Source organism: Botryllus schlosseri, chromosome 15, assembly GCF_051294905.1.
Source record: "Botryllus schlosseri isolate E-star chromosome 15, Bs_hap1, whole genome shotgun sequence".
Lineage (NCBI taxonomy): Eukaryota > Metazoa > Chordata > Ascidiacea > Stolidobranchia > Styelidae > Botryllus > Botryllus schlosseri.
Genome location: NC_137250.1, coordinates 15,801,285 through 15,825,105, shown reverse-complemented (window position 1 = coordinate 15,825,105; position 23,821 = coordinate 15,801,285).

Sequence of the window (23,821 nt, the reverse complement as noted above, 5' to 3'; positions counted from 1 at the left end):
TTGCCTGATATGATCGTGACAGAAAAGGGTTTTAAATTTTTTACCATCTACTTATAGTTACGATAAATCTTAAAGCCGTGTATTCGGTTTCATATGATGGGCAAACCATCTGATTTTCATTCAGTTATATAAATCGGGTCTTCTCTTTAATGTGATATCACCAAAAACAAACATTTACGGAAATTATATAGTGACTAATATTAACACGATGCTTTGTCGGATTGGAATCCTGGGCGTGTATATCAATTCACACTTAAGCGCTATGCCTCTCCGTAAATATCGATTCATTAAATCCATACAACCAATTATGCAGGGATAGAGACAATCCTTGTATAGGACTGCATGCAAGCTGTCGGTATATGTGGAGTAGATGTATCTTCGATCCGCCGCAGATACAGAGTAGATATATCAGTTTGAGGCATATCTATAATCCCTAGTCAGAAATCAGTTAGAGTTAGTGGGTGTAACACATTGTAGCGAGTGGGAACATATTAATCCGACCTCGTGCGCGAGACATGCAACAAACCTAAGTAAATTATACAGGTAGGATGACAGTATCTATTCCGATACTAATTGATGTTGCCGGGTATTACATTATAGTAAATATGTGATCGAAAAAGGGCGATTCTCCATTATGACCATTATTTCTACGGGAAGTGAAAATGCGTGGATTTTGCAACAAATATGGTTCAATAATATGAAAGGGTTAACTGCATATATGCTTCTCCGTACACACGAAACGCTGATTGCTTTTTCTGTAATTAAAGCTGATAAGAATGGGTGTAATCTAAGACTTCGTATTTTCTTCCTCCAGGAAAAAAGGGAAAAGGGGCGATCCAACTGTCGCTTGCAACGTTAATAACGGTGTGATTAGAAATAATGCCACCGAAGCTTCATAAAAGCTGAAAATTGACTGAAATGCCTTGTGCAATTGATTAAAACGGATGTGATCGAACGCGGATCAGAGCTGCTCCAAAGAACTAAGTATAGTCGTGACATAAATTGTGTTCCCTAAATGCGACCCGATTTTAATGCCGAATGGAATGTGTCAATTTAGGTGAGAGGTTGTTTTTGTTTAGTATATATGGTGTTCGACATCAATGGTCATTGGTGAACGGTAATTTCACACCAGCCCCATTATGAGTCCTGAGCAGCGGTGGTCAAAGTAGTCACCATTGATACTCCAGTATAAGCAAAAGTAACGCTGTAAATTTCTAGTCATGCAGAAGTTTAGAAGTAGAGATTCACAAGTAAGTAAGAAAGTAAGTTTTCTAGACCTAGTTTTGTCAAAAAAACTGAAAACTATCAAGTACAAGTACTCTAAAATCATAACTACTTGAGGAAGTAGTGCGAGCAGGAAAATCTTGAAATACTTCAAAAAGTAGAAGTACTTCGTTACTGTCGAACGCGATACCCCTTGAGTTGGGAGGGTGAATTTGTACAATCTTAGCAATCCTCGCTCACGACAAAAGGAAAATTACTATTGCAATCACCTCTGATTGGTCCCGCGCGCCGGTGTCTGACGGTAAATTGTCTAAAATATTTTGTTGAAGTGATGAACGCGCAAAACCGAGGGATGCGCTGCGCATCACATTTTTTCAACGATTTGAACTACGAAGATGTTGTGCCTTCAGTGACCACTCTTGACCCTACAGTTTATTCACATTGTCACCTGTGTAGAATGATTCCGAAACGGAAATCGGCAATACGTGAAAATGGATATAGATATAGGACAGGAACGGGCAACATACGGCCCGCGGGTCCGATCCGGCCAGCGACGTGATTTTGAGCGGCCCACACACAGTTTTTGGTCTTAAATGATAATGTGGCCAGCGGTCACAATCTTCCGCAATTCTCCACTACTTGCTTACTACGTCAAATTAGAGTGACTGTAGGTTATTCTTCATCTTCTTTGTGTCCGACATGCAGCCAGAGTTCAAAGAACCTGTACACAACTTTGATCGACCACAGATGTCTCATTGACTTCAACAGTCATTGAAGTGCATTACGTTAATAAATTCATTGAATACTGCTTTAGTCTCTATGCTTCAAACTTGAAGTTTACAATAAATGCGATTAATCCTTGTGCTCTTGTACAGGTGGTTGAATTCGCGCTTAATGTATCGATTCAGGAATCAGGCCCGCCAAGTACTTCATTTTCTCATTTCTGGCCCGCCGACTGGAGAAGTTGCCCGCCCCTGATGTAGGTGAAGGTTAATTCAGTACATTCTTCCGCTAAATTTGTAATAGATAACTTACTGGAAATCATGCTTTACTCGATATTTCGATAAATTATGTGAGGCCCAGATTTCTATGGTTTCAAATGAATGGTACACTCACACTGTAGGATACCACACACAGGCCTATACATGTCCAAATCCATACCACATGTGCGATGTTGTTGAATCATGTAATATAGCCTGCTTAGTAACGAGTCATTCAACTGGAAATTCTCATCACCAAGCACAGCTTTCCAGTTGATTTGGATCTTGGACCATGCATAGAGTATCGCCTTTGGCTATTTCAGTTGTTAGTCCCATAACGGTTATATTCGTGGATGTATATATTACAACGAAAATAGGCTAAATGCGATATCGTCGTCATATTCAGTTTTGCCAATGAACCAGAGGATGGGGTCACTCGCTAAGCACCGTAACCATTATAGCGTGTCGCGCAGACAATTATTCCATGTCGAGGACATGTAGCGTGTCAGCTATCAGAATCCATACAGTATTCGGTTATAAAGGAGGTTCGATCGTAATCAGTGTTTTCCTGATATCTAATTCAGTTAGAGCCGGAGTTATGTTGCGGAATGATGGCCTTCTGTCATGTCACATGGATCTCAGTTTCCCAGTGATAATGATCAGTTATAGTGTAGGTTTGCAGATTTCCGGCGTTTATATATAGGATGATATGAGGATGCAGCATGTTAGGTATCTCCGGCACGCATTGAAAAGCAGGACATTGTTGTCAAGGATGGGTCGATTACACCTCTGGTCGCCAAGATCCACTGATTAGCTTGCAGTGATCATTTGACAGACAAGCACACTGAGAAGGTGGGAGCAATGAGGAAAATATAGGCATACAGATACAAATTATGTGCAAAACGGCTGTTAATATCTGGAATTAGCAAGCTATCCATTGGCGATGTTCTTGGCATATAATCACTGTATTTCATGTTGCTTGTTTCTATGACGTCATAATTGGTTGTATGCAATGTAGCTAGATGCATGTTTTTAAAATTCTCCATTCGTTGACGATTGCCCCTGAAGAGTGTCAGCTCGAAAAGTTTCGTGTTTTAATATATTTCTGCCATGAATATATTATTAAAATGTATATTAAAGTTATGTACCCCAAAAAGTCTGTTGAATCACTGATGTGTGTCACTGGTGTAAATGAATTTATCCAGTCGCCATACACACATCAAAACACCATTTAGCTCATTATTGCTCTGTAACATTACAATACGAACTAGGGATGGTGTGAACCTCTAAAAGGTTCAGGTTCGTGTGAACGCGAACCTTTTTGAAAGGTTCTGTGTGAACGCGAACGTGAACCTCATGACGTCACGTGACGTCATATTGCTAATTCCGACCCTATCTTTCAATGAAGTGATAGCCTATATTAATGTACGATACCTAGCGCCGACTCGGGCCACATAATGTCACAATGCTGAAGTACATATTGGCGTTTTAAACGTCGCCAAATGTATCAACTGAGGCAATCAAATGATATAATACTCCCATAAAATCAAAATCATCCATCGCTTTGCCAACAATTTCCACGAGGACTTACCAGGGAATATAAGCTTACGCCTTAACGGTCTTGGCCAGACCGGACCATGTATTCGGCGTCTGAGTATTGCAACATTGATATTGAGCAGAGTGGAAAACAGGTTTCTATACATGCTACCGATATTAGGCTACCCCACAAGTTATACAGCTGTAGCCAACACCTCAAGCGCAGTATTTGGTTTTGAAGATACAGTAAACATATGAAGTCAAGATTGACCCCGTACGCCTGCTACAATTGATACATCAAAAAACGATATCAATCTCATTGATTGGTTGAATAAGCATCATTCGCTGACAACATGTAGTGTCTTTCACTCACGATGTTGTGTGACTGCGGGTCAAGCTCACAGCAGCGAGAGCAAAGATTTCATAATGACGTGAAAATTGTAATATATGAAAAAGGTTCACAGTGCAGAACCTACCAAGGTTCTGTTGTGAACGCGAACCTCTAAATTATCGAGGTTCACACACAGAACGCGAACGTGAACCTCACGTTCACACCATCCCTAATACGAACTGCGAGTCCATAAAGGTTTAGTGCCAACCGTTGCACTATCAAACTTTCTGTCTCCGCATAGTTCACGTACAATACATGAAGGGAATTATCCGTATCCTGAGTAAATAACGTAATGGCACTTGAAAATGAATGTGCGGAAATTCTTTGATGCAAACCCGTGCAACATGTAGACCTCAAGTCGAAGACAAATTGAGTCTGATATATCAGCTCAATTTCAACCACGGCTGTGCTTTTTGAGCGGATGTATCATGGGGTTGCCCGACATATGAGCATGCGACACAATGGAAAACGACAGTTCAGCATGGAACACATCAGCATGCGTCACTTCAGCATGTGACAGTATAACCCAAGAACTTACCCTAACCCGACACATAGCCCTGAAGTTAACCCTTATATATATCCTAACCTAAAGCCTAACCCTAACCCAACCATAACTCCAACCCTACCCTACCCCTAACCCGTAATTTAACCCACATGCGCATGTGTCGCATGCCAAATTATCGCATGCCGAAGTGTCGCATGCTGTAATGTGGCATGCTCATATGTGCACGGACCATTATCATGGTGTGTGTAACTGTGGGACTGTGGGTATATTACGGGGGCACCCAAGAGATAGATAGTTTCCTGGCTATGTTAAGGACCATCAGTATGCTATTCATACCCAGCCCCTGGACTGGTCGAACTTGAACTGCTGTGATGGTCGAATAGAGAATTTGAAGTTGCGCAATGCACGTGATAGTCATTGTGAACTGTCATGCAAGCTAAACAATAATAAAAGTACCATTTGGGACAAGGTCGGATTTCCTTTTTACGGGGCGCGACGCTGAATAAATCCATTCGCGTCAAGTCTAACCTAATGATAACAATCGTGAACCAGAATTATCCGTAGCGACGGCAGTTAAAATTTACTGTCCAAGCGGGTTGGCGCGTTAGAGGACATGGGTGTAGTCATGCGTTGAAAGCAGTGGCTTTTGTTGTCACAAGACTTGAAACTTACAATGCCGTAAATGTTCTCATACTCAAGGAGGATGATGCGTCCACGACCGGTTATAGATTTATGGTTACGGTGGTATGGACTACTGAAACCGTTGCATGAAATGAAAATAGTCTTTGGAAGTAGATGATGATGATCAATAGGATACATCGTATACAAAATTGAATATAAAATATCTCACTACTGTCTTCAGCATATTTATAGATCAAATCGATAGCATGAACTACTACAAATGCATCTGGCTGCTTACAAAATGCATATGAAACTACAAGACATTACGAGCAGTATTTATTTGAACAAGCCATTTGTGGTACAGAACTTCAGAATAACGCGAAGCAATAACTTCATATTGTTAATTTATTCGCTAAAAGCTTTTCGACATCAGTAGCGAACGTCAGTGATAGGGTGGATCAAATTCGAAATGTAAGAACTATTTTGTGTCTATGACGTAATAATGACAAAACAAACAACTAGTAGACGGGCAAGATACGGTAGTAACGATACAAAACAAACGTTAACGAGTACATATTCGGTTATAAATAACCGAGAACACAGCACACAACATTAATGAAATATTCTTCTGGCGACAGAGAATCGGCTTTCGCAGCTTTATGATCGTATATTCCAGGACCTTCAAATGAAAAAGAGACCGGCCACGAGCAACTATAGAAAATTGACTGTCATTGTAATGATAAGCACATTCTGGATGGGATAAGAGATGCTGCCAATAGCCGAATTACAAGCAGTACATTGATCGTAATCACGCAGTGTGTCAACAGACTGCGATGATGGAGTTGGAGAAACATTAGGCCCACTCATTCTAATTTGCCGTGGGATATGCTGGCGAATTCTGTGTTACAAGCAAAGTATTTGTTTGACACCCTTAATCACTAACGCAACATTGCTGCAGTCGAATGCACCGCTGATCAGCTGACATTGTGACGTCATATGTTTATGAAATGCTCGGTCGTTATGAATCAGGCACAATCCATTCCACATGAAATAGCTCATATGCTCAATGCTCATGTTCTCATGCACGTGAGTCTTCCATGCAGCCTTGCGCTTTCAACTTTGTAAAGAGAAATTATTCCCAGAAGACATTTACTACATAATATTCAAATATGAAGTTTTCTTCATTACCTCCAGTGAAAAGATGCGTATGTTTTTCGGTCAAGGCAAGTGTATTATTTGTAGGCTATGTATTGTCTGTGACGCGGGGTTCAAGACTATTTCTGGATTTTCTCATCGTGACCTAGAGCGACGAGCCGACGATAGGCCATATCTTTAAAGTTGACAAGAAAATTTACCGGGCTGATTCATTGTAGTATACGCAGCGCTGCCATCTGCAGGAATACATGTGGCACCTAAAGGCCTTTCCAGGATGTCAGTCGCAGGATGCCGCACTGGACATTAACGTCTAGCGGTATGATACAAGCATGCATGCGGTAGCTAGTCATTTATCATGTACCACGCTTGTTTCATGACAGGATTTCTCATTTTAGTCGCAATGACACAGGTCAGATTATGGGCCTATCGCGTATAGAAAGGATTTATTTACAGCTAAGTTTCAATTATAGCCAGGGTTTCCATACCGTCCTTATTTCTAAGATTTGTCCTTATTCTGAAGGGGCCATGTCTTGGAAAACTCAACTGACCTTATTTGTAAGAAATGTCCTTGTTTTCAACTTGCGTCCTTATTTTGTATTATTTTCAACAACTACAGAACTTCGATCGTTTTCCTGTGGTACCTGCGTTGCATAATATTCTAAAATTATGCTTTTGCGTCGAGATTTTATGACATCATAAATGATCGGAACTCCCGTGGCGTATAGCCGTACACACCACATGATTTGACTTTTAAGTGGTGCGATAGCTAGGGCAGTGAGTGGTATAGCAGTTTCAGCTCTAGGCTGCCAAGCTATCGCAGAGGACGTTATTTTAGTAGTAAACAGCAGCATAGGCGACTTGCGAGGTGACGTGCGCCACCTCATCACTATATTTACGAGGTGGCGGCCACCTAGTACAGAATGCTCAAACGCCACAGTAATTTGTAACTATAGTAATTAGAGAGACGTCGTCAATATATTCAGAAAACAGTTGTGGCTAGGCAAGCTATTCAATACGATGCCGCAATCATAACCCATTCGCGCTACGCAAGAGACGAGATCAGACCTGGGCAAAGTGCGACACGCGGCGATATTCTGAGCGGCCAGCGAAATGTTGCGTCGATATCAAAACACATCACCTATTTTTGAATGTTAATGCGTGGTTTAAAACCACAGGCTGTAAAAAATGAACCGCAAATTCGATGTCTTTGAAGCCTGATCATTAATATGCCGCGATTACGCAGCCTACGTAGCTCGCATGGGTAATCCAGATTCAAAATAAAGCCAATGTAGCAAAGGGTGCCGTAACAATTGAAGTCACAAGAAGTCTCTCTTTCCATATAGTTTCGTGTTAAGTTAAAGAGTGTTCTCTCTTAGACCTGAGCTGACGTGAGATCCACGAAGCACTTTTTGATAACAAGGAGTGCTGGAGAAGATTGTTTCTGACAAAAATTATGGAATGTGATATGCCACGGCTCGCATAAATACAAAGTATGTACAAAAACGTTTTTTAATGCTAATCTAATTTTCCGACTGTCCTTATTTTTGGGTCCATGTCGATGGCAATCCTGATTATAGCCATACCACCGCCTTAGCGTAGTCGGCTCGGCGTTGAGTTGGTACAGGCAGCTACGACAGATTTTCCCGGAAATTTTGTTTATTAGCTCTACTTAACAGCCTTAGAAACCATTGTGCACGACTCTATCCCGACATGAAGTTTCACACATTATTAAATCGGAAATGATTTCAGCGCGCAAATAAACAATGGCCACCATTGAGCGGGTGGAACATCATGTTTGAATGGGAAAGTAGGCTGAACCCATACCTTTCCTCGATTTTTCTCGCAATTTTAGCAACGACGTGACCTTTTCTCACTAAAATGGAACTTAGTCAGTGTTGTTCCGTGTGTCCGGTATAGGAACATATAGCTATCTAATGTATTTCTTGGTAAATATTGAGCTGAATCTATTCTCCCCAAATGGTAAGCACTTTACGGCACAATAGGTTACCCTAATCGACTGCGTTACAACACAATTCATATATGCACGAATCTAAATCATATCTAATTATAGCTCGCGTTAGCACCAATCTTGAAACAGTTTATCGGAGGCAATGTTCGGTCGAGTGGTTTAATATGGAAACCTACGACAATCGACAGATCTAGTCGATGTTAAATTACGGAACGCATTCCGACGTTCTAATATTGATGAGAAAACATCATTCCATGACAATTTCATGTATCGTATACTGAATTTTCTTACGATCCCGTCACGTTTAGAATTGGATAGCTGTCAGCATCAAGTAATTAATTCCAGGCCGGCGTAATGAGCTGGGCGATTTGAGGATGGCATCGTAATTTGGTTGGATTCTCGGTTTCGCTTGCTATTGGTATAGCGACGTGGTTTGAAACCACTAGAACTCAACCTTTTCCCGAAAGGTCGATCTTCAATCGTATCTGTGCAAAGCGTGGAAATTACGAGCGGTTATTTATTTCCTTGAAAGATAATAGATTTGATTCGCATCTTGATATGACATCATTTTGTTCTAACCTAACTCGACAATGTTGTGGATATATCCCAGCGTTTGTTATATCAATGTCATATCACATCGAAAGAAGTCACCGGAATGCCAGGTTTAACGGTTTAAATTTCAAACGACATTGAACTGTTTCTGCATTTCACTGAAAGTAACAACCCACTTCCCGTACTGGTAGACTCTATAGAGCAAGGGGTCAGTGGGGTTGGTTCGACTTCTCGGATGCAGATTTCACCATGCTGTACCAAATTGCTGACTGACAAATGGCCCACGCATAATGCAGTTAATTTAGTGTCAATATCGCTTGATTTAACCCGTTCTAACCTATATTTATGTTTAGTATTGATGCGCGATCTGCCACGTGATCACCGTAGTGAACACCCATGTTGTCCAAGATTCATACGGATTCAACATAATAAGTCATATTCCACCGCTGTAACCACTATAAAATCGTGTTATTTTCTGTGTCGGAATGGAAGAGGGTATATGCAGTTTCGACATGATTAGGTTTTTGACATTTTATTAATTTTGTGCCTGGATACCCACGATGTTTCGCGTATTTCTGGTTTGTAGGTCTTGGTTATTGTGGGACGCTCCAGAATGGTAATATCCGCGGGTATATCGCTGCTGCAACTGTCCAATGCCCTGAAGATCGGTACGCTAAAAGGATATCTATAGATTGGTTTTCCATCGATATACGATGTTCTTTTGAATTCTCTACTAGTTGCTGACGATAACCCGTGACGAGTGTCAGCTGAAAATATTCGGGTTCATTTCGATATGAATATACCATTCAATTGTAAGCGATATATAAATACAACAGAAGAAACGATTTCATTCCACGCGAAACGCGTGGATCGGATCCCAATAAGGATAAAAAAAATGAAGAACTGTATCGGCAATTCTTTTTCACGACAAATCCCGCTAGAATGTAAATCCGATTAACAAGACCTATCGAGGCGTGTCAAGCAGACGCGACGCACACAAGTGAAATTTTATGATGACTTCCCGACAATGTCAGAGTTCATATCGCAGTAAAAGCTTCTACCGTCATACTGAGGAATGCAACGCCCGGGTAAACGGACATCCAGGATTTTAACTATATCTTTGACTTTAAGCCCATCGCATACCATTTCTCGTGAATAGCCCGTTGGTTTATTTGTAGATTATTTTCAATTGATATTCGCAGAATCAGAGCGAAGCGTTCGCAGACCCGCGGCATTTGTCAGGATGTATGTCAGTAGCAGGTAGGAGTACAATGCTGAAATCAAAGATATACTGTAACTGTCCATTTGGGGGTGCTTCAGAGAGCTACGTTGTTTAGATATAATAAGCAGCAGTTCTGTAGCGATGGCAATCACACGGCGCAAGTTGCGTTATTTGATATCTCAAAGCTCCAACCAAACGATAACGATCTATATTCAATGCAGATCAGTAAATGCAGATGCGGATAACCACATTACAGGACGCCGATGTACCGCCTGATCTACATTCCACCACGCCGGTGATTATGGTGTACCGCCGTGGCTTAGTATTTATGACTTAAGAACTTACCTCTTTAGCCAGCTTGCTCGTCTGCCGCGATTTCAGTATGAAGTGGTATGAAGTATCAAGACGGATCGTGGGGTTAGAGCAGGGGTCGCCAACTCAAAACGGGTCGCGGGCCACTTTTCAAATTTCGACGAGGCCGCGGACCGCATGAATTCGATATCGATGTAAAATAGGCAGCCACGTTCTAAAACTCTACTTCAGTACAACGGTGGGCTACCTAACATAGGCGATGGGCATATTGACCACAAAAGAAATAATATTTTATTAAATGAATACAAATACAACAAAAAAATATATAATCATCATTTTTATTTCATTTTGAACTGTGAGCTGTGCACGATACCTGGAAACGCTTTTCAGCGACTAAGGAATCGATATTGGGACCAGCGAGATACGTTTCTAGCCGAAAGACCATCTCCACGTAAAGCTTGATCTTGTGTCGGAGCCCTAATCCAGTAGTTCTCAAACTTTTTTAGACATGCCCCCTTTATCATATTGAAAAATCGTCATATCACAAAATGCAACCAGAATGCTAGCAATCTCAACGGCTAGTTTGATGGCATGGAAGGTTATGGCTGTTGATGAGAGAATTGTATAAGATGAATTTCGGACTATACACAGAGCAATAACTATGAATATGAGGCATATCGCGCCGAGCGCGAATAATTTTCGCTTGAGCGCATCTCCGCCTCCCCATTCAGATGCTTTCGCACTCCTCAGTTTGGGAACCACTGCCCTAAGCCATTTCTAAGCGTCTCGGTCTTGGCAGTGTTTTTGGGCCATTGCAAGTCAAGGCAATATGCCCATTCATATCAGCAGATTCCCCCGCGATGGAATGCTATTGCCATCACAACAATCGTTTTAGCTAGTGCGAATAGTGATGTTGGGCACAGGAGAATAGCTTGTTTTGAAACAACAACAACAACATGTTGAACAATTTCAGCATTTGAAATTAAAATTCTTAGCTTTCTTCCGAAATCTCAAATCAGGTCGCGGGCCGCAGAATACGACTTGGCGGGCCGCATGCGGCCCGCAGGCCGCGTGTTGGTGACCCCTGGGTTAGAGGAAGGTCGTTGCTGAAACGTTTGCATTTTGAAATGTTACGCAGCGAATAACAGTTATAGTTAGCCTAATGCTAACAATGTAGTATGCGGATCGTGTTAGCTATAATTAACGTTCCGGATAATTGTTTACCCATTGCGGGGAAAATTATAAGATGCCTGACATTAACCACTCAAATAACTCGAATTTGCCCATGCTTCTACATCACCGTACTTTGTTACTTTTTTTACTTTTTGCTATTTTGCTATTTATAGTTTGTCAAGTAGAAGTAGTATGTTATTCCAATGGAATCAGCTAAAATGAGACGAATAAATTCAACGGCTTTTTCACGGAAAACGTGTTCTCATCTAGACGTTTACCCTCGTTCACATGATAGGCCTTGCGTCCAGATGTAGAATTTGGCTAACTGACAAGACCTTCATCGTCAAAGAGGCATTTGATATCATAATGGTCAGTGAGGTTTAGGAATGATCTGTTTATCGCCAGTTCAGCCGTGACGGGTGCATCTGTTCGGTTCCGCCCAATAAACCAGCTTAATTGTATGATGGATTTGACTGCCAAGCGATCTCGAATCAGTTATTTCCAGATTTATGAGTTAGGTCTTGTACAGAGATGGGCAATTATTTCCACCCACGGGCCAAATGAGAAGCGGGAAACATTGCGTTGGGCCGAGCCAGAAATTTATACTATATTTGTAATAATTTATTTATAAATTGAATGCAGTTAATGACTTTGTTTACGCGGACTACTAACCGCATGTTTTAATATTAGGTAATAAGAAAGTGAGGGCTTATTTACAAAAAAACACACATCAAAATCGTAATCCGTGTAATTCGTAATGTAACAATTGTTTGAAAATTCTGTAGCAGTGGTTATACGAGGGCGTTACACCACCGTGGGCGATTATGACTTTGACAAAGGAATATACTCGGGGGAGATGAGGCGCTGTGTTGGGCAGAGTATAGATGTACGAACGCAGCAATCCGTAGCATGTCCGCATATGTCACTTTCTGGGTTTTGAAAGTTGACGAAATTTTATTTATTAGTCTTGTTCACAATTACATAATTACCTGAAGTATTATCAAAGCCAGCATATTAGGCCTATACTTCGACTTGCAGTAGTTTTAAGGTTCTTCGAAAAGCACTTCTACCCGTACTTGTGTGGAATCCGACGTAACCATTTCTACTTCCACTTGAGTAGCTTTCTTGAGTACTTTGGCTACGTTGACTACTTCTACTTACCTGTATTATCAGCAACCCTAATCGAAAATGCGAACTTTTGGAAAGGTCATGCTCCAACGAGTTAATGCTCAGCGAGTTTATGCTCAACGAACGGCGTCAATACGTTTCCATTTGAGCAGTAAGTCGAACGTCGATTGAAATTACATGCGACGACCTAATATCGATGCAACTTGACGCTCCGTCATATTGACGATGTGTCAAACTGTCAGCGACGTCGTGAGCGGGAAATATATAATCTTTATCGAGGATGGAATCATTGTGCGAGAAGCAATCGTATTAAATTGCTTAGGATGAATGAGGAAGCGCAATGTCCTCTCAACAAATTACGGCCACATAGATCAGTGCGATGACAGACCAATTGTGTGCGCGAAATTACAAATCACTGTTGTTTGTGGCCTTTTGCAATAAAACGAACGCTAAACCGGTTGAGGGTACACACTGCACTAAAGACTTTTGCCATTACTATGGTCCGTAGCAAATTTATCAATTCAGTTTCTTAATATTTTCATATCTCAGGACGTCACGAGATTGCGATGCAATAATAAGATAGGAAGGATTTGAAGGAAGGAGTAATCTTTCAATCAAACATCCACTTGTGCCCAGAACATGTAACAGAAACAGAAAATAACATACAAAAGAAAAGCGATGAACATGAAGTGGCATGTGTCGGTAGACGGAGTCGATATGTCCTACCATGGTCCTGTAATCTCGAGCGCTGACTAGCATTCATTCCGCAGAATATGCTTGTATTTTGACTGGATTGTGGGCACGGACAATTGGGCATCCTCGACGACAGACTGCAATTGTCGGCGAAATACTGTTCAAGCAGTTGTGGTCCGTCATACTTCATAGAGTGATGAGCTCTCTTGTAACTCGTGCCGAACGTATGGTAATTAGGCGATGAGCACGCACGTATGCTGTACTGGTGCAGTTTAGATTCCAAAGTGAAGAATTCGCATTTTGTGAGGCGAGCCACAGAGCTATTTGGATATAGTGAAAGTTAGTAATAGTTGTTATGGTATTTGTTCAAAAGATATATTCAAATTCATATTATCATCAAGCTTTTCAACCACATCTGATGAGAGGTAGTGACACGTATTGAGTCACAATGTACAAGTGGAAGTCTTTTTCCCCGGCTACGCCTATGATGACAACCTACGGCCTACAGCACCAAAATAATTTCAATTATGTAATAACTGGAAGTTAATGCTGAAGTAACCAAGCATGCCAGCAGGGTCATATGTCGCATTGCGTTCAAAGGGGTGTGCATTAAACCGGGACCGAAGTGTATTTGATGTAGATTTACGGTACTTCGGCAGGTCGTATTATCGTAACATGAAAATAGCCATGCTTACAATTTATTATCAATCATCAACTTCTTGTGGAAGTATAGGGCACCACCGCTACGAATCGCAATTGATTGATTGAGGATTTAGCGCAGCTCATTAATTTTTGGAGTCAGTTGAAAATTTACGGTCTTGAAATCGTTGGAAATGATGTAGGAGTTGCATGAATTGATTACTTCATTGGATTCTACTGACATCGCAACTTCAGTAGTTGCAAGACACACGCGTCGCTTGCATAATAAAAATTCTTTCTCCACTTCTCTTTATTATCCCATTCACAAAAATCACGTTTGTGTTTGAAGCTGGTCCAGAATCGTCTCGCTATCGCAGTTATATTTATTGTTTATTCGCCACCATAGCGAAACAAAAACTGACTTCGTGGATGCGGGGATTTTATCATTGTGTTTCGCGACATCCGTGGAACAGTGGATGGCCATAATGTACACAAGAGTTATACGGGCTACCAGAACCGTAACTGTCGCATACCAAACCCCCGAGGGGGACCTCTAAGGGGTTTATAATTCTTTGGTTAGTCGTTTTTGAAGGATATTTATTCAACTTGAAGATTTTATTCGCCGTTCGCGCGATTTCATGTCTACATTTTATTATGAACGGTAATAAAAAATACGCACACTTCTAAGAAGTTGGCGCCGGCGATTAAAACGCATTGAGCAGGAATATAAGTCCAGGCTAAGAGGCAGGCCAACATTTTCAAACCAGGATATGGACCACGACCATACGCGATTTCAAAGTCTGAGTCAAGCTCGACTAATCTAGCATCATTTGTCTCATGGGGCAATTCATTATAACATAATAGACGGAGTTATTGTATGGTTATTGACATCTGAACGGGTAAAGTAATAATTTGAGGATATCCTTCTTAAAACAGATTTACAAGCTTGCCTTCAAATCTGCACTTGAACGCGCGTGACCCATCCGAGAAAAAAAATAGGATGACGGTGAGCAACCCACATTGCAAATATCGGCAACATAAGTGTATGGCGTGATGTCGTATGCCTTTCTCAATGCGTGCGTGGAGTGTTACCGTCGGCGCGACCAGGATAAAACTTTGTGACAGGCGTCATGGATCCATCATGACCTGACTAGCCACCGCCGTTTAACTTAACCGATAAAAGTATACAACGATCGGACCAAATCTCATTTTTGTACATACAAACCCCGGTACTGTTCAGACCTTTTAGTTTTAACATGTCCTGGAAATTGTCACTGACTTGTACATGAGTAGAAATTTACGGCGTTGCTTATACATCTACCTGACTAGCAACGCTGACTATTTTGACCACCTGAAAGCATGATACAGTATAATATGTTGTATAGTACTGCGCCGATGCTTTTGACAGTATCGCATTTATGTGATCGAACGTAAACTGTCGTACTTACAGTCCACACGTCGAACATAGACCATGTTAGATAAATTGACACTCTCATTGCTAAACATACTCCTTACCTTACCATATTTACTATGATTTAAACTTAGAGATAATGCAGAGGCGCTGCCCCAAGCACGGTTCCACCAATCACAGCACTTCTATAGCATAGGCGTTTCTGTTCAACCACTCTTGCACTCCTATGTTTTGACATGGAAATCGCCTTGTTGAATCGTTCCTATCACAAACGCGGTCATTTACTACGTACTCATTGGAGATAACACTCCAGCGAAATGTGGGATGGAGATTATCGGCAATGAAACTAATTTGAATCATTGAGGTCATAATGCACATTATTCTGGGAAGCCCGCGTATATCTAGATCTGTGTTATGCCAATAGGCATACTCTTACGCGGGTGTGTGTGTCCAACTGTGGGTGTGTGTCCAACTGTGCATGTGCGGGTTTAGCGAATCAATAGCTTTAAAAATACTGCATAAATTTGATAGCATAAACCAGTGGTTTTTAACCTTGTTTCCAGCGCCCCCCAGGGAGCGATTTGGATTTTGAAGGGGGCGCAGGGCTCAGGGGGCGCTATGGGGGCGCTGAAGAAAAATGGCCTCGCAGTAGATGGTGTAGTAAGGACATATGATTGTATAGTAGAACAACAGTTCTTTATATCCCTGAGTTCTCATTGCAAACTAACATTCGACAAAATCTGTCAAATCAAAACGTTTTTCGTTGCGCTCATCGCGAAAATATCCACCGACGATATTTCCATGAATGCAACGGTTTATTTTAATTCATGTAAAATGAATTTGACGTACTTTTGGATTGTCAATTCCCTGTAAAAACACTCCCGTCACGCTAGCTACTCCAACTCGTTTCGACACCTTCCTATCTTTTCATTGTATCGCAGTTTTGTGGTGTTTTGAAATATTAATAAACTTAAACTTATACTGATAGCTCGGGTTATTTTCCACAAAATGTTTTGAACTAGATGTTGTATCCTGCAGCGCACTGCGCGTCGATATCGGAAATGCACTGTACTGTACTATTTTTGAGAGTGATGCCCTTTGTACATTGGAGATGTTTTGAAGCTTTTTGACCAAAAAGATTAACTAAATATACTTGTATTTGAGAGCTACAAAATTAAATCGTCAGAATAATTCTTCATCGTATCATAAAGGATGATACTGCTTAGTGTTGTTCCCCCCATTCATGTTAAAGTAAAGAGATTGGTGCAGTACTAAATTTAATGTGAGCAAATCTCTACCACATTCTCAGTTGATTAGTAGTCACACAAAGCAATAAAATAAAACCCAATACAATTAACTTCCCCGTATTGCCAATCGCAGAGGAGAATTCGGGATGTGTACATCGATCTCGAACCAAATGCTTTGAGCCCGTAGGCCTTACCCGACGGCTGTTATAACATAGGGTTACAATACGTCAACCAACGTAAAGTGCGAACGAAAAAAACTGTATTTTTGGAGTCGAGCCGGAAAGACGACCTTTTTTTTTGTTAGTCAACCAACCACAAAGTCGGAGAAAATTTACCATATTTCCCGGATTTGACTCCAGTATTCTTAGTTTGAAAATTTTGAAAAAGTCTCCTCTTTTCCCGATTCCAAAATATGGTAACCCTATTAAAGCAATCGGGATTTGATCCCGAAAATAGCACATACAATTATACCGTTAATTAGTCGAGTGGTCTAATAGTGAAGTCTCAACCTAAAACCGGACTTCGACCATTTACCCATTTTTTTTTATTACAGTCCTTTAAATAAGGAGGCGCCAGACCCAGGCAATTTTTGAAAGGGGGCGATGGAGAAAAAAAGGTTAAGAACCAATGGCATAATCCAATGTCCAACCCAACTCTTGAAGCAGAGAGTAGATACACCAATACATCACTATTTGCAGTGAATCTTGTCGAGAAGACAGAACTAGATTTCTCGCCTACATATCGATTGTTACAGACACGTATAGGCTTGATCAGTCGTCTCGGTGTTGGAGAAATTGATATCATCTAATCAAGAATGCTAGATTAATTATGACTGCAATTTCGTTGGCTTCAGAGGTGTGCAATCGATACTGTTGTAAAATTATATAAGCTCCTACATCTAAGCTTCATTGCAGACTTCCGCTTGCCTCAGACTAGAGTATAGAGGCTTTCCAAACTAGAGCCACTGGATATATGTTTCGATGATATGATTTTGCGGCATTGCATGCAAATACGCTCGCGATACGCAGCATTTTAATATGCGAATTCGCCACGGGAGTCACTTCAATGGATTCTGCTGTCAATTCGAAATCTTCAACATCATTTATCTCGACCTTTGCGTGTCTCGATCAAACGCACATACCGGGCTGTCGTGCGACTGATGGCGAAGGCGCTGATGTAGCGAATGGGCTGGAATATCAGATATCGATTCCGAGACGACTTACAGCAACCATAATCCGAATTATAGAAATGAAAATAAGCACATGTAGCAAAAATCGTGGATCTGTCTTGATGTACTGTGTGCTTTCCTTAACATTTAGAAGATATCATGACATTGACAGCATGATGTCGTGGGTGGTTCCTCAATACTCAGCAGATAGCGCAATGCTGACATGTCAATCGCATTAGAATTCTCAGGCAATCTGGACCTCGAGAATTTGTACTAAAAAAATCGTTTTCAGTAACATGGGAAGCAGTACTGTTGACGCCGCGCAGTGCTTATGGCAACAATATTTATTTCGGAACGTCAACTGGGGGAAATTAGTCCTTATTACACTTCTACGGTATTGCGATGATGATGATTGATAAAGGTCGGTTATATATATTATGTTCTTCTATACAATATTGGATTCGCAAATTAAGAACTGTGGTGATAGACTGACTGTAGGCGCCTGTACGTTTAGTGTTGCTCCGTTCGCTTTTACGCTGGCAGGGATGAAAGCATCGGTTTGAGTTCTAAGTTTAAATGGGCGGGTCACTCTGATGTTCAACTTATACTTGACAAAACCCCAATGCAAAAAAATGAATTAGAGAGTGGCGGTTTATGCGACACTCCATCGATTTTAATATGTCAGAATGGCTGGAATGAGAAACGTACAAGGCGAAGCTGCGAAAAAGGTATATGTGTATTTATAACCCGTAAGTCAAATGTACATTGTCCAATGTCCAACTTCAGAATGCACCAACTTAGTCACTGTATCCTTCTACTTTTTACTTGCATTGTACTGTATTGTTGTACGAACGCGATAGTCAGAATCAGAATGTGTCATCTCCGTGATAATCATATCAATGACAGACCTGTGGACTATTGCAGTTTATATCAAAGATCTATGACGCAGTGGGACACCGATCGCGTTGCAATATAATGTAACTCTGACCGAACGACGAATGAATAACGATTCGCAGGTCGTATAGATAGAAATGATTGGGAATGTCACAATTGTGGACCAACTTGCTTCGAGTTTAGAGTGCTTGCACCCAATAGCTATGTATGTACCGGACAAGTCGTTCGAGAAGAAAGGATTGCGATAGAACGCGATCTATTGTGAGGGAATTGACCATTTCCCTTTTCATCAATATTGTGATAATGCGCCCAGCAACTTGGGTTTAATCGGCTCCGCGTTACAATTTGTGTCGGCGGCTGTCACGCAGAAGGCTGCTGCTGACGGGATGTAATCCCAGCTTATGAGTAATAGGTTCTTCTAATAGGATGGGGATCAACTTGTATTTGCGGCGATTGATCTTTACCGTGATATTAACACGTAACAACGTATGCGAGCTCGACCTATCTATTATGCATACTTAGTAAATCTCTGCGAATGTTAAAACGCGATCTTGACATCTCTACAGCGATAGCGGTGAATTTTCAGAATTTGACTTTCGCAGTAACTTGGACAAATTGTAATGATCTACCCACGAGAGATTTCATGCTATCACAATATTCAACCTTGCGCCTGTGCTAGTGTATAAGGATTGAAAATATTGATCTTTCGCATTAGTGTTTCGGCATTGATATAATCGCCATATACACTCGCCACTTCAGTATGAAGCTAGAATAACGATGATGACATGTTTCTATAGAGCGACTAGACCACAGCTTCGCGCCTCCTAATAGTTTCACGCCCCCCTCCCCACAGGAGACGCGCCCCGCAGTTTGAGAACCACTGAATTAAACCGAACAGACCTTACTCATGATAAGATGTATGTTATATGAATAATAATTGGCCTTATAAAATCCATTGCTAGAATTTAATTCTGGACATTATGTATCAGCGTGTCTGTACAGCGGTTTGCTATACTAATGGAAACATTGATATATTTATGAGTTGAGCACTAGTTTATGTCATCAACTCCTTTCTTGATTATAATATTATGATAATCCCGCGTCATTCAGACTGGTATGGCGTCACAATTAGTGATTCGCGAACACTAGACTCGACTGGAAGCATAATATACACGTTTCAGAATCGAATTGCTCCGGTACTCGATTTGCCCAGTCCCAAGACTAGCCCCGGTTATGAAAGCGCTTAGTCGGGACTCGAACCAAAAAAGGCGTCAGGAGCATCGATACGCCAAGACCGTGAAATGCGGCACAATTTGTACGATTTACGTCATCGATGAGATAAGATTAGAATAAGCAAGAAATGCGGTTACCGGCAAATGATTAGCGTACGCGATTAAAGAAGGTCGTCCTTGAAGCTACTCAATAAAAATCTGTGAATAATTTATAGGCACGGCGCGATACTGATATCAACAAAAGTCTGATTTGTGATTTATTTTAGTTTGAAGTGTGCATGATGAAGTAGCTAATAGAATACGGAAACTGTGGTTTGATATTAAGATGGAGGCACCTAATGATGTGCTTCGTTTCGGTACACAAATTGAATCGAGCTTATGTCGATATTTTGAATGGAGCAGCTCAGTTGGTTATACGTATAAACTGACGAAATGAAGTTAACGGTTCGACTAAGATGGGTTGCTCCTCCGTCAGGATCTGTTGCGCCATAGCGATTGTCATTGTGAATGTGGAAGAAACTACGTCAGCAAACAGTATTTAAGGTCAAGCGAGAATAGACCATTGACCGTTTGTGGATTGACAACCGTGATACCACACAAAGATACATCGTTGTATGTGTGATGATTTATGCTGTAATGACACAGTGCAATAGTGCGTGTAAGTCTATAATCACGGAATGGATGGGGCTAGCTGTCGACGAGTCGTGTGAATTGTCGTATTACCGGTCGATGTTTAATATGATATCGTGTAAGTAATATCCTGTATATGGTTTAATGTTTTGTTTGAACACGCTATTTACTAATGATATGCGAGTTGATTAAATTGACCCGATTTCCCATGCAAGCACATATTGTTTGTTGTCGTGAAATCCTGGAAAAAGTCCTAATTGATGATGATCTAGCTAGGCTGGTCAACAACGCGCAAAAGTGAGCTCAGTGTGGTGTACCATTCATATACGGTAGTTTATCAAATTGATGTACATAGCGATGTACATACCGACTCCTAAATTGCACATTACCTCTGGGAAAAATTGGAAGTATCTAAGTCACCAAATTTGTTATTTGTTGTACAGTACACATTTGCCGTTTCGCCTGGTTATTAGATAAATGTCGCTCCAGATTACCATAATGCTAGGCCTAGGATATTGCTTTTCCGCCTGTGGGATGGTTCCCCCTTGTGTGGATGAAAAATATTTCAGTGCGGATGAAAATTTTTACTTTTTCTGACGTAGAATAATTCAAATAAACTAGGTAGGATATTAAGTGGCTCAGACTTTTGTCGTTGCGACGAATTCTTGAAAACTTGTTCGACTGCTTACGACGCACCGCTCATCGCAAGTTTTACAATATTTTTGTTTCGCACTAGCCGGAGTGAATTAATATTTACGCACTATTATTATTATGTAACCAAAAGTCTGGTTCAAAAGCGGGTGTAGCGGCAGGCAAACGCTTAATCAGCAATTCTGAGCTTGCGACGCTCTGGAAAATTACGTTTAATTGGCTTTTCTTTCTTCTTTTCTTTGAACAGTTATTTAAATTTCGCAATAATGGATTCGAATATCATGCGACGTGAAGACAGCAGTAAATAGCATCAGTACAGACTCAAATTTAAAATGAGACTCTAATCTCACGTGTCCACTGTCCATGTCCAGTCCACCCATTTTATAGCTTTAAAGCTCATTCTACCAGCGGTCAGGCAAAAGCATTAAAAACAAAACTGTAAGTATTGAACCTCTTCGGTAAACAGGAGCCTTTGGGTCATATCCCTGGAAACATTTCTGCCAACAAGCATTTTCAATTTCGGAAAACATGCCGTATTTTGTATAAAAGTTTTGGGTAGTTACTATAAAGACCACGCACTAAAAGTTGTTGTACAAAACCCCACAACTTATTTAGACTGCCGCTCCAAATATGGTAAATTAAAGTGGAAGGCGTGAAAAACATATTGACAGCTGCCATTATCCTACGAAAGCCGCCAAAAGAGGTTCGGTATCGGTACCGGCAACACATTTCACACACAAATATACTTAGCGGAACGTCGTCCATTGAGCGCCGGTACCGTACGCCTACGTATACCGAAACTAACCGCCGTAGTTCGTGAGACGTAAATACAAATAGAGAAGTACATGTATAAATGGAATTTCTGGGCATAGGAGTATGGTCCGAAGATGCGCATGGGTTCGATCTTTGGTAAGTGAACCGGTATATTAATTCCATTGTTTCGGATCGGATGTGGATTTGAATAAGTTTTCCTGACGTAAGTCGGCGGCCGATTATTACTTTTTTGATTCCGTGATTTTGTTTTCGCAGAAAATAGGTTGGTGACGTTCGCTATGTTTTTATATAACTTTCTATTGATTACGTTTTAACTAAACACTTCGTTGTTCGCTTTCCAAGAGTGACCGCAACTAACTCCCGATTGGCCGGGCTCGTTTGTGAGGCTAAGCTCTGCGGTTGGGAGACACCGGGTATCAATCATCAGCATCGACGTTGGATCTGGTGAGAGCTAAGCTATCCATCCCGATCATTCTATTTCTTTTTGCTGTTCATTGCTATTCCCGCTACGCAACCAGTATGTCTCTGAAATGCGATCTGGTATAAGAATTGCGGCGCCGACGCACAGACGTTAATCATGAAAATTTATACATGTTTTGAGTACAAATACAACTTTCTATTTTTAAATCTGTGGCAAACAAGCGGAAGAATATAGCCATATTTCTTGTTCGGGGATTGATATTAATGTCGGCGGCATCGGCACGAAAATTATTTTCGCAGACTACGCGTATACTACATACAAGTAGCGAATGTCTGCGGATGTTTACACGCGGCGAATTCGGAATCGTAAATAGGCCAACAAATTTAACAGCTATTGCTTGAAGGAGTTAGATCTATTCTTTGTACGCCTCCGGGTATTCGCTTAGTTAGGATATAAACTGAGCACGCTGACAGAATATTGACTAAATTATGCGATTCATTTAAAGATGAGGAATCGTGCAGCATTGGCGATTAGCAAGTACACCGCAAGCGTCGATCAGCGCCTGTAGATGAATTGACATAGAATGATAGTGATACCAGAAAAGCAACATATAATCTTGCATGTTCCGATACTTGATCATCTGCAAGTTAGTGATACTATCGGTATGTGGATATTATGACTTTGAGATATCTTGTGGCAAGCAAGTAGGCAGTAATCTAACAAGCTTCATGCTCGTCAGTTATTAAGAAACGATTAAGCGGTTGCTTGTTTTGCTGCGCTAATGAGAGTGGCCAGCAGTAGAGCTCAGCGAAATAGCACCTGTGGACGGATTCCGCCAATTCCATTCATTAGACATCTAAAGAAAATAAACTGCAATTCGTGTTGAGGACCATCAGATGTTCTGGTACGAAGATAACATTTTCTGTAATGTCATCGTTGACCTATTCTAAACAGATTCAGTTGATAAAAAGGTGAAATTCGTGGAGCTAAATGGATCCGCAAGAGTGCGTTACATGTGTGGCAAAGGTGACCTAATTTTCCTGTTTGTAGTTTTCGAAATCCCAGTAGTGGTTTTGCGTGATGCAAGATGTCTTCGCAAGCATCCCTATTGTCTTTCGCAAAATAACTCGATGCAACTTTTTCCGGTGAAATAAACCGCAAATGCTACTAAAACCCTCGTGGAAAGTGGCATATTGTCCTGCCCTTGTTTACGACCATGGTGTGTTTGCCTTGCTTGGATACGTCGCAATCGGTCTGATCAGTGCTAGTACAAGTTGATAATATGATTTTCTG